We start from the raw sequence: 12492 nt of genomic DNA on the forward strand, positions 1-12492 counted from the left end.
AAACCCTGTCATGCACCTTCTTGGAGCATTTTAAATGACTCAATAATGGTTATGGATAACTCCATTTTATATGCTTTTAATACATTTTCTTATAGTAACAATTAACATCATTATTGTTTTTTGTTGATAAATCTGACAAGCTCATTATTGGTATCTCTTTGGAGATCAATGAATAGTTATGTATAAGTTAAAATTTTGAAAATTATAGGCAAGTGTTTTTAAATACTAATCTAGAAAGTAGATACAATTCTGTTTTGCATCTTGCATTATGTTCAAACTCTATGATTTTTTGATATTTTTATTTTTATTTATTTGTTTGCATGTTTTTATGGTGTGTGTATGTGGTTGGGGGAGGGTACATGTGCTCAGAGGCCAGAGGGAGATGTTAGATGTCATGATCTATCACACTCTACCTTGATTCCTTAGGACAAATTCTGTCATCAAACTTAGAGCTAGGTTCCTTTCTAGCAAGCTGCATTGATCCTACTGTCCCTGTCTCCCAAAGCCATGCTCAGCTTTTTGTATGGGTGCTGCTGATTTGAACTCAGGCCTCTGTGTTTGTATAGGGAGTACTCTTATCCACTGAGCCATCTCCTCAGCCTGTCTATGATGCTTTTAATAACACGTGCTGTGGAGAGTCTATCTTTGAATTTTCCAATGTAAAATTAGTATTTAAAACAATATAGTTTTGCCTATTCACATCTATCTACCTGCACCTATCATGCTTAAACTTTTTGACTTAATAATTGTGATATTATTACTGCCATATTACTTCAGTTTTCTGAGAACCAGAACAGATAGACTCTTAGCCAACCATAACTGTGAGGTTTGTATATTACAGATGATAAATAGACAGATGACTGATATGTGACAGAAACATAGGCAGATAAATATGTATAATTAATTAACTGCCTTCCACAGGTAAGAAACTGTCATGTGCTATATATACACCCATTTCTTCTTCACCATCACACCACAAGAGAGTGTAATTATTCACATGTCACTGAATACAGTATTATGCTTAGAAGATTAATTCACTAAAGATGGCTAGAAAGGTAGGTAACTGAACCATGCCTGTACTCATAATTATCTGATCAGTGGCAGAACTTTCTATTTGCATTACTATGTTGCTAAAAATCAATTATTGTTGAGGTATGTTCATATTAGCTTACCCTGAATGCTCAAGTTCTTGTCAAACAAGCAACAGAACTATAGATTCACGCAAGATCTGAAACCTTCATTCTGGATTCACCATTAATCTTTAACAAGAGGAGCCAGGAAAACTCTGATGGGATGTTAACTATTTGTTGTGTAAAGGCATTACCAAATAAGAGCTGTCCCGGGAGACCAACCACTCTTGTTCCACTCAAGCTACCAAAAGCAGGGATTAAAGCAATGGTTAAATCCGAGCAATTCAGCTCTTATCTCTTAGCAATAACTTAATGGGTTCTTCAACTTGACATGTAAGAAATATTACTGAAGTGTTGCTTGAGAAAAGTCACACCATCACCATCCCAATTGTACAAGTGCAAATACATGTATATGTGGCTAATTATAGAATGTTTATACTTATGTGTATATACATATGTACATAAATATATACAAACTTGTACATAAAATTAAATTCTAATACTCACATGTGGTTATACATCTAAATTTTACATGCAGTAAGAAAAAAGCTTTGCACACTGCTTGTTTGGTGCCTATGCCTATGAAGAAATCAGGGCTGAAGAAATACATATGTGATTAGAAACAAGTCTTTTCCTTAACACGCAATGACAGCAAACCATTGTTGAAGTATTCTCCCTTCGTCTTCCTATTCTGTATTCCTGGTGCCACTGCTTACTCCTGCATTCTCTTTTGATTGCTTTCTGAGACCACACAAGCTTTGGCTTGTCTCCACACATTTAAAACAATCTATGAGAGCTTATGACAGAGCTCCCAAACTGTCTACCAGCAGTGATTAAGCATCCAGGCACTCAGGCATTAGACTCAAAGGTCACCTGTTTTGAAGCAAACAAACTTATCATCACAGTCCTTATTCTTCTTGATTACTAAAAATATTGACCCAAGCAGCTCCTGTGAGTGTTCCACGCGGTAAGAGATCCCAATGACAAAAAACAAAACAAAACACTGCTAGTACTTTTTATGCAAAATATCGTAAAACCCATTTTCAAGTATCTGCAAGCCATGGTGGCCACATTTGCAGAAAAAGCTAGCAAGACTTTGAGTTGGGAGTTCTGATGTATATTCTATTTATTAGCAGTGAGGCCTTACTCAAAGAACTTCACCTAGATAACCTACAGTAAAGCCTTCTTTGGAAATGATTGCCCGGGGATGAAAGAGGACAGAGTGGTGCAGGGCCCTCCATCAGAACCTTACAAACAGTCTATACTTGATGAAATCGCTCTCTCTTGCCCGAGCCTATCAAACCTCTCAGCTGAAAGAGATTTTGTTAATCCGCATGGCTTTAGGCATGGAAGGAATAGCCTCTATATTTACTGTTACCTGGGATCTTCTTTTTGCAGAGAGAGACTTCACTGTGTTTTCCTCCCATGAACGCCACATCTTCAAAAAGTCACCTCAGCCAGCTCAGTTGGAGTTGAGAGCTGCCTACCCTTACCTTCGCTAGCTTTTTCTTTTATATGCTTGCAAGCCAAGTCACACAATAAAATTCTCAACTTTTGGACTACAGTGAAATATCTTTAGCTAACAATAGCAGAAGAAATCTTTCGGGTGACATTGAAATAGACAAAATTTTCTTCCCTCCACATCAGACTGGAGTCGAACAAGGAGGGTTTGTTAGACAGAACTAGACCTAGGCTTGCTCCGTGTGGTAACATTCTGAACATTTCTGAAAGGACAGATGGAAATGAGTGGCAGTCTCAGGCAGGTGAAGAATGAAGAGGCCCGCGTGGCACATGAATAATGGATCATTTGGTCACAGCTGGCTAAGGGTGTGGGTTCCACTCCTGTGGCAAAATTGCTGATTGCAACCTTTTCTTTTCTCTCCCTGAGAACTAAGTTAGCAGAGCAAAAAGAAATGCCAGTGGGAGTAAGACTTGTCATTATGTGAAGTGTCTTTCTGCTGAGAAGCCTTGTCATTTTATTACGGAGACTCTGGGAGGCAAGGTCATTTTAAATATGCATTGACACTGCTGGCATGTGCTGGCTGCTGGGATGCAGAAGGGCGGCTGGAAGGAAGGGCACACCCTCAAGGGAAGAGCCAGGTCCAAGTCCTGGACTTGCTACTTCCTTGCTGCATAACCTGCCCACAGTTAGCATCGTTGTGCGTCAGTTTTGGCAATAAACAAGAAGTGATCATCACTTTTCAAGCATTTTATAAGCATTAAATAAAATAAAAAATTTTAAATCAGTTTTGAAGGATTGTAAGGATGAAATGAAATCATCTTTGTGAGTTTTTGAATTAATTTGTCATAGTACAAAATACTAGTTGGTTTCTCTGACTTTATACTTATGCCAGTACTTTAAGGTTCAGGAAACAAAACACGGATGGTCCACATTTGGGTGGGTGTTATTAGGTGCAAACATCTGGGTATTAAGCAGGGATAGGCCATCTCTCAGGATTAGTGCCTTTACCTGTCAACTGGGGACAACAGTAGTAATTTCTGATGTTCATATCTCACAAAGTCAGATTATGTCCTGGAACGTTATAAAAAGACATACATACACAGCTTCTTCATCACTTATTTTTCTTTTCCTTTGTTAACCCATAATGAGAAAGCCCACCCAGGTCCAGACCACCACAGCTCCATTCATCTTCTTTGTTTATGTTATCCAACATCTTGGAGTTTCTAGCTCAAGTTTTCTCAGCATCATTCTTAGAAGTATATAGATTCAAGAGTCATTGTAATTCTGACTTTCAAAGAGTTGTTGAGTACTGGGTGGATCCTTTCATGTTGGACTAGAGCAGCTGATAAAGAAGCATCAATCCAAGGAATATGCAAATGATTCTGCAGAACATTTTTACATCCATCTCTTTCACATTTCCTGGAAAAGCTTCATTATCCTCGTTTCACAGAAGAAAGCAAGTTTCAGAAAATTCTATTGAACTCCCCAAGATCATAAATTGTTAAATTATAGCACTTATATTTAATACTTATGCTATTTATTAAAAGTCCCAAGCTGTGTCCTCAAAGTATACTTTGCTCCTTATTTAACCAGGATAAAGAAAATGGGCACAGCCTCCAGGAGAGACTTCTCTATGATGAGATGAAGATGAGCACAATGTGTCAGGGTAGATAGATCAAAATACCATGGATTGCTGCCTTACATATAACAAAAACTAATTTCTCAGATTTCTGAAAACTTTGAGTCATCAAAAGAGCAGGGCACGAGCAAATTGGGGTCCTGGAAGGGTCTTCAGTGAACTAGCAGATTGCCAACTTTTTTCTGTATCTTCAAATGAGAAGTAGAGAAGCAGCCACTTCCTTGGCCTCAGCTCCCATTCCCAGTATCTCCACCTTCCCCGGGTATACCCCCAGAGCACTTGGCTTCTCATTACATTGAGTAAAGACTTTAACCTGTGAATTTGGAGTAGATGCATTAGTTGTTTCACGCATGGCTATGACCAAATAACTGACAATGAGTGACTTAACAGAGGAAAAATTTTTACTTGCTCACTGTTTTAGGTGTGTTGGCCCATCATGGTAGAGACCTCAAGCAGTTAACCTCATGCGGGCCAGAAATCAAAGAGAATAAGGAAGCTACTAGGTATCAGACAGAACCTTCAAAGGCATACCCTTAATACTTAATTCCACAATTTGGTCTTACTTCTTGAAGTAACCTAAATCTCCCAAAATGGTGTCAAGTATTCACATACCAACTTGTGTGTGCGTTTTTTGCAGGATGGGGTGGGGTGCGGTGTTTCATATCCAAATTACCACATTGGAGGTTATACATAAAGAGTAAATTCCTAATGGGTGAGTTTATGAGCCACCACAAACTCTCTAGGGAACCTTGGAGTCATCATCTCCCTACATTCACAGGTGATCTGTTACTTTCAGGAAACAAGAGGAACAGAATTTGAATGAACACGCAGGACCCTCAGTATGAAACATTTTAAAACGGCTCCTTTAGCCAGGCACATTGTGATCATATATATTAAAATCTTTGGATGACAAACTTACACTTCAAGGTTATTTTATTTTTCTCTAAGTCAAATACCATCAAATTTCATCAGCTTTGAGCACAAATTTTGTGGGCTTATCATATTCAATCAATTGCCTACCTCCAGTTTTTTTGTTTTAAGTTTCTAAAATGATTGCTTCCTTCCAAGGTTCCTCTCTCTATCATGGGCTCCCTGTGAAATCCACAGATAATTACCCACTACTCCAGGCCCTCTATCAGGAGAACATTGTTACAAATACTCCGTCCAGACCTTCCACTTTCATAGACTCCCTCCAGGGCTAACACTGCTCAGACAACATTGCTGTAATAGAAGACTCCTGGCTCAATCCTCTGATGGCAAGAAAGTGCTGCTCTTTTCAGAGAAGTGTTATAGCAAGGTTGCTTACACTCTGAGGGTGTGTCACCACTTTCTCCCCAGATACAAGTACCTTCCCATTGTTCAACTGTTACAGATGTGGCCTTTTAGCTGGAACTAAGATTGTCACTCATAGCTAACGTGTGGGTTGATCTGCTGATTTTTTTTTTTTTTTAGACTCTGCTCTCTCAGCATCAGAGGATTTTCCCTGGATAATGAAGAGTTTATTATGGGAATTTAACATCCAATGTAATACTCAGTTATCCTTTATTTCCCTGTCACTGATGCCCCATATGTACTTTAATAGAAATATTTCTCAGAATGCCCTAACCTGTGAACATATCTTTAGTCACCTGAGACTATTCACCAGGCAGAATTGTCACTCACCTCCATCCCACTCCAAAACAATGGCAAATCACAGTGCTGTCTGCTGAACTAGAAGGAACAACTCAACATTATAATAATTTATGATTTACTTCAAATTTTAATCTCTCATGAGTCATTCCCCAAAACGTAAGTTCTTACTTTACATCCTAACCTCTCTGAGAAGGCAAAAGTTCAACAACACCAAAAAAATTAACAAATTCCAACTGTGTCAATACAAGAATTCAACAAGTTCATATGTATCTCTTCATTGAATAATCCAAATTATTCCACATAGAGATGCATTAAAACTACCTTGGGATATCACTTCATCTCAGTCAGAATGGCTGTCATCAAGGAATCTGGTGTCAAATAATGGAAAGGATGTGGAGTGAGAGGAAATATTATTCACTGCTTGCTGGTGGAAGTGCAACCTAGTATGGCCAGCTCAGAGATCAGTATGGAGGATTCTCCACAAGTTAAAATGAGATCATGTGACCCAGCTCTACCACTCCTTGGCATACACCAAAAGGACTCCCATATCTTACCACAGAGATATTTGCGCATCTATGTTTATTGCTGCTGTATTCACAATAACATAGAAATAGAACCAGCCTAGATGACCAACACATCTAAAATAATGTATATATTATTTTATGCATATTCAATGAAACTTTATTCAAGTAAAGGAAAATGAAATCATGTCATTTTCGTGCAAATGGATTAAACTGGGAACTAGAGTATTAAGCAAGGTGACTCAATAGGTTTCATTCACATTGCTCATGGCTTGGCAGCAGTGGCTGGAACTGTCAGCTAGAACTGTCCATACTTACTTACCAGAATCTCCAATATGTCCCATTTGTGACTAAGCACTCTACAGTCATGTTCTTTGTACTTTGGCTGTTTGCGAGTTTTTTTATTAACTATTGCCCACTTCACAAAAAGTTCATTAATGAAGAATCTTGTGAGCTGTACTAATCTACAGGTAGAGAGATATGAATTTAGAGGGAAGTTTGATGCTATGTCCATTTAGAAAAGTAGTAGTAGTAGCTTCAGCATTGGGGTTTGTGAGCTCCCCAACCATGATTTTTGGTTAGATTCACAGTGCAAGGCATGTGTTTCCTCCTGTTAGGTGGACCTTAAATCCTATCAGAGAGTGGTTGGCTACCCCTGTAACATTCATGACACTATTGTAACCATGTCTTGCCAACCATGTCATTACTACAGTTCATAGGGGTCACAAGCTATGGAAGACTGTTGATGAGTTTTCACAGAAGACAGGTTATAAAGATTGTTAAGATTTAGAAATCAGAGAGGACCAGAATAAAACTGTATCTTCTAGACATCACAGGACCGCTGCACTCATGAATTCATAACAGCTGTGTTTGCCTGCACAAGATCAAGGTAGTCATGTTCTAGAATGGAGTAGGAAGGATTTCATGAACCTTAATTGAGGAACCGTGTCTTCTGGAGGAGGGAGAATCAGATTTTTGGGTTTCTTTTGCTGTTGTTTTTTAAGGCCATGGTCCAAGCACATCAACCATGCTACAGCAGATGACTCTACATTCAGAAGTATATAGAGAGCACAAATTTGAGTTGGTAGATTGTTAAATTTAAAAAATAAAAAATGATACAAAGTTTGGGGGTAGAAAAGGTAAGGTGAATCTGAGAGGATTTAAGGAGAGGAGCTGGGGTAAATATGAATGTGATATAGTATATAAATTTTTAATACAATTTATTTTTAAAGGAATCTTCAATATGGTGATGTTACAATGAGCATGGTAGCTCAGGGTTCTCAGAGGTGCTCCAAAAGGCAAGCATTGAAATTGCTCATGCCATAAACTGTAGCCATCACATGACTATGTCATGTCTTATTAGTCAGAGCAGCTGCAGAGCTCCAGTTGCTTCAGGGAGAGACAAGAAAGGTCCCACCCCTCAATGAGAGGAGCATTAGAGAAATTACAGCCACCTCGGTGTGCCCTGGCTTCTTCCTGATTTTCTAAGTATATACTCAGTACATATAAGTGGAAAGAGATAATAATTATAAGTTAAAAGCTACCATGTTTAGTGTCTCCAGATGGCCAAGCTTCTCTCAGGCAGATTTTCTCAGCCGCAGCATTGTTGACATTTGGGGCTGGATGATTCTTAGATCTGTCTTGTACACTGTAAGATATTGGTTAGTTCTTCCATATCCTCGCCTTCAACCTGCCAGATGCCAGCAATATATCTCCTACTTGTGGCAATCAGGCTTCTATAAAGACAAGCATTGATGGTTTATTTTTTCCCTCATGTATAGAACATGGAAAGAACATGGAAAGAGGAGGAAGAAGTTTATTAAAGATAAGGAAAGGGATCTTAATAAGTGAGGACAATGAAAGGAGAATATATCAAAATACTATGTGCATTTTGTGAAATGGTCACAGTGAGATCCTTCCCAAATAAAACAGGGAACAGAGAGAAAGCAAACAAAAAAACAATCTTTAGACCTTGCCAAATGTCCCTCAGAGCATAAATTGCTCCTTCTTGTAGGCTTCTGTTCTCTGCTAGGCAATAAACATGGATTTGTCAATAGCACAACTATTATATAATACTCTGTGCGATATAAGGCAGGTATGATAATTATTCCCATTTTACAGAAGAGTAAACCAGGGGACTCACATTTGTCTGACTACAAAGCCCAGCATCTTTCTCTGATGCAGTTAGTTTGTGTTTTCTACTTTGAAATGTCCTTTTGAAACTTCAGGTGGACGTTTTGCGGGCTGGATAATCAATTCTCCAAATCAGAAGCAAAGCCCAAGTTGTACGCCTGCAGTGCCAGCTGATTCAGCAGGGGGCCTGGATGTCTCCTCGGGCTGATTTAGGCCATCTCCAGCACAGAAGGCATTGATCCGCACAAAATTAGCAGGAGAGTCTGCTCCCTGCCTGCTGTTTGCTTACAGAGGGAATTCAAGCCTCATTTGGATCTGTGCCCGCCTGTGGGCTCTGTGCCAGTCCCTGGTATTGAATGCCCATGTGCTCCTCTCACCTGGTGTGCGGTCTATTTCGGGACACTGCCGCAGTTCCTGCTGCTCACCTGCCCTGACACGTTTTCCCTGGGTTGGAGACAAGGATTCTTCTTGCAATGTGCTTTCCACTCTCCCTATTGGCTTCCTTCCTACATCTATGAAAGCTAAGGACCTATCGTGGATTCTGCCCTCTCACACTTCCCACTGACTTCATCCCCACCCACCCTCCTCCCTCCTGAAGTTGCTATTATGTTAGTGAGGGAAAAAAAATACATAAGTGACTATTAAGAAGCGAAGCACTGAGCTGTGGATCCAAAGAAAGGAGGGGCCAGCTGTACTTAGAGGAGTGGGCCTGATTTCCAAGAAGGTTTCCTACACAAGCTTTGTATACGGCAGTTTGGCAGGGAGAATACGAGCAGAGGGGACTTTCAGGCAGGGGTAAATCACATGTGAAAGGACAAAACGATTCTCAGTAGCACAGTGTCCTGATGCCAGCTAATGAAGCTCACAGGGTGGGGTGAGTCACAAGGAGAAAAGACGAGACTGCAAAAGGTCAGGAACTGGAATGATGAGATGATTCAAACTCTATTCCTTTATCACCTCGGAGCTATGTGGTCTGGAGAGGGGCAAAGCTGATTCAGGGACAGGTAAAAGCAATTGAAAGTTGTTTTTTTTTTTTTTTATTGCAGTTTAATAACTCAGTAAGAATAGATGACTTAACTTGCTGCAGATCCTCCACCAGACCAAAGTGGAGAATAAGCCTGACCTGGCCCCCCGTGTATAGCTCTCTTGTCCCAGGAAGGATGACAGATAGCAAACAATATGTGCAATTAATCACAAAATTTAAGTGAAGGGTTTTAGGAAGGAGAGTTTACTGGCCTTTAAAATTATACAGTGAAAGCACTTAGCACAATCTGGGGTGAAGTCAGAAGTGGGATACACTCCCTTATAGATAATTGAGTGCCCCCAAATCTGGTGAGTCAGGCAAAGTCACTCACAATTGACTGGTACAGGCCGGACGGAGAAGGAGAGAAAGCCTTTTGCTTGAGGTGAAATCACCCAGTTCATAAGTGAGGAGCCACATCAGAACAAGAAGCAGGAAAGTAGATTTCCAGAAGAGACTTCTTTGCTCTCTTGGTCATCTCAGCTATTTGGCCCTTACCTGGAAGACACAGATTTCACCAAAGAGTTGAAAACCTTCCTTCCCCCTCTCTCCCAGGTTAAACAGGTTTGTTGAACTTGTTGGCTAGAGCTAGGAGAGTGACATTTCAGCAGGCGTGGAAACTTGCAGCTTCTTGCATCAGAAAAGCAAAGCACATCTCTGGCAGTGAACTGCTTGTGACTCAGCTCTCGGATCTCAACAGTGCTCTGCACTGGGCACTCTAAAACTGAGGCAGGGTAGCTTCGAGGAGATCTCCAGCTGGTCAGTCCTCAGCAAGCTACTGAGCACAAGGAAGCTCCTGAAAAGACAATGTTGGCTCTCTCAGAAGGGAAAGAGCAGCTCACAACCATGGAGTAAAAAAGCAGGACCTGCTGGTCCAGGCAACACTTGATATGCTGGTCACAAGCAGCATTTGTATCTCTCACCTGAACAGTGACCCTGACAGCAGGCATGTGATGGGCTGACTCATTCTACCAGACTCCAAATCAACCAGGAGGCAATGCTTGTGAGCTGAGAAGAGAGAGAAGGGTTGTGAAATGCAACAAGTCTTACTTACCATTGCCATCTGTGGAAACCAACAGGGACCTGACAGCTGGCTGATTAACCTGAAAATCTGGTCCAGCCCCTCAGCGGGCACATACATAGCTAGAACCTATCTGCATCTGTGTCCAGTAAATAGAGGCAGGGACAAGAAGATGGCACTGTTTGTCACAGAACCTTTTCTATGAACCAAGCACATGACTGATGTCATCTGGTATGTTGATCTTGCCTTACACATGATTATAGCATCTCACCCACAAGGTGTTAGTGTGAATCATGAAATAACAGGTGGAGAGCTTAGCATTATAGACCTGTTATTGTTATAATTGTTATTACTGTAAGTTTTATCTCCCTTTATATAGGTGAAAGCCTGCAAGTAGGGAACTGCATAGCAGGGCTCTAATTCAACCCTGTCTCATCCCCGAGTTCTTACTCTGAACCGTATAAAAATACTGTTTCCTTGTATCTCCCCTTTTCTCCAGAGGGAGATTGAGATCCCTAGAAAAATAAATACAACAGGAAAAAAATAATTTAGCCCAGTGATTCTTAAATAATGTAGCAATCATATTATCAAGAAAATGCTAATAAATTAAAATATTGCATTCATAATAAAGTATTTTATAAATGCCCATCAAGGAATGTTTGTATAGTATTCATTATACTTCTACAGGAGTCTATTAAAAACTTAGACGTAGATTTTTTTTTTCCTGCTCAGTTTAGAGTCTAATAAATGTGTGCAGAAGTCACTGTAGTGACAGTGAGGGTGGCAAGTAATAACAATAATAACACCCTAAGTTCTGTTGATGTATGCTGAAGTTCAGACGCAACCACCCGCACCTTGTGTGCATTGTCTCCTTAGTACTTAGAATAATTACTTGTGACAGGAATTATTAATCCAGTTTTGCAGAGACACGGGAGCACAGCAGCATATGGTAATTTGGCCAAAATTACGTAACTGAAAAAGAGAACACAACCAAGAAGTTATATGGGTGCGAGGCTGAGTGAGACCCCACAAACCTCCTCCAGCACCTGAACTGGTTCCCCACCCTCTCCCCCCACACTCTCTGCATGCAAATGTGAAGCAAACTAGTTTGACTAGATGGATTTAGTAGGAACAGGAGTCCCACCCACTGATGTTAACAGGTAGTGAATGATGCCAGGTGCCATCCCGGAAACTCCACTTGACTCTTTAGATGACGATTTTGTATAGATTCCTATTCTACCATTTCCACCCCTCGGGAAAGAAAGGGTATGTGTCGCTGCAACAGCTGCTGCAGCTGTTCCTCCTGCAGATACGTAGGCAGTTGTTTCTGACAAAGGGCTAGCTCCCTCTTCTCTTCAGGCACATGCTATCTTCTTAAATATTAACGACCTTCTCCTTTAAAAAGCCTATTTGGATGTCCTTGTCAAAGAGTAAAATAACAATGCTCTGCCACTTTGTCTTTTCCTTTCCAAGGTGTTTGAAGGGATCCAAATCAAACACGGATTGTTTTGAGGTCATGGAGGGAGCAATGACGAGGGGAAGGAATCTACTCTAGTTACCTATTTCCATCTTCCACTGGAGCATACCAGGGAGACACCTTCCACCAGAAGCAATGCTATCCTGCTGATATCCTGCAGGGACAGCCTTGTCTTATCTTTGTTGCTGTAGTTTAAGTGTTGGGGATAAATGAGAGTCTTCTCACCTTCCATCATGTATTTCCTATCAGACTTTCCTGTGCTGTTTTCTGGTCCCTTTTTTGTTCTTCATCTCTATACACTGTGTTTCAATTTTCCAAAATAGTCTTGGTCACTCAACTCTACTATCCCCATGGGAAAACTCAGTCTTCAAGGACCAAGTCGGAATTCTCACTGATCTACATCTCCTAACCCTCCAGTACCTGGTGTGTGGCATCCACTCCCTCTGGGACCCTGTT

This window comes from Peromyscus eremicus, chromosome 20 (genome assembly GCF_949786415.1).
Source record: "Peromyscus eremicus chromosome 20, PerEre_H2_v1, whole genome shotgun sequence".
Taxonomy (NCBI): domain Eukaryota; kingdom Metazoa; phylum Chordata; class Mammalia; order Rodentia; family Cricetidae; genus Peromyscus; species Peromyscus eremicus.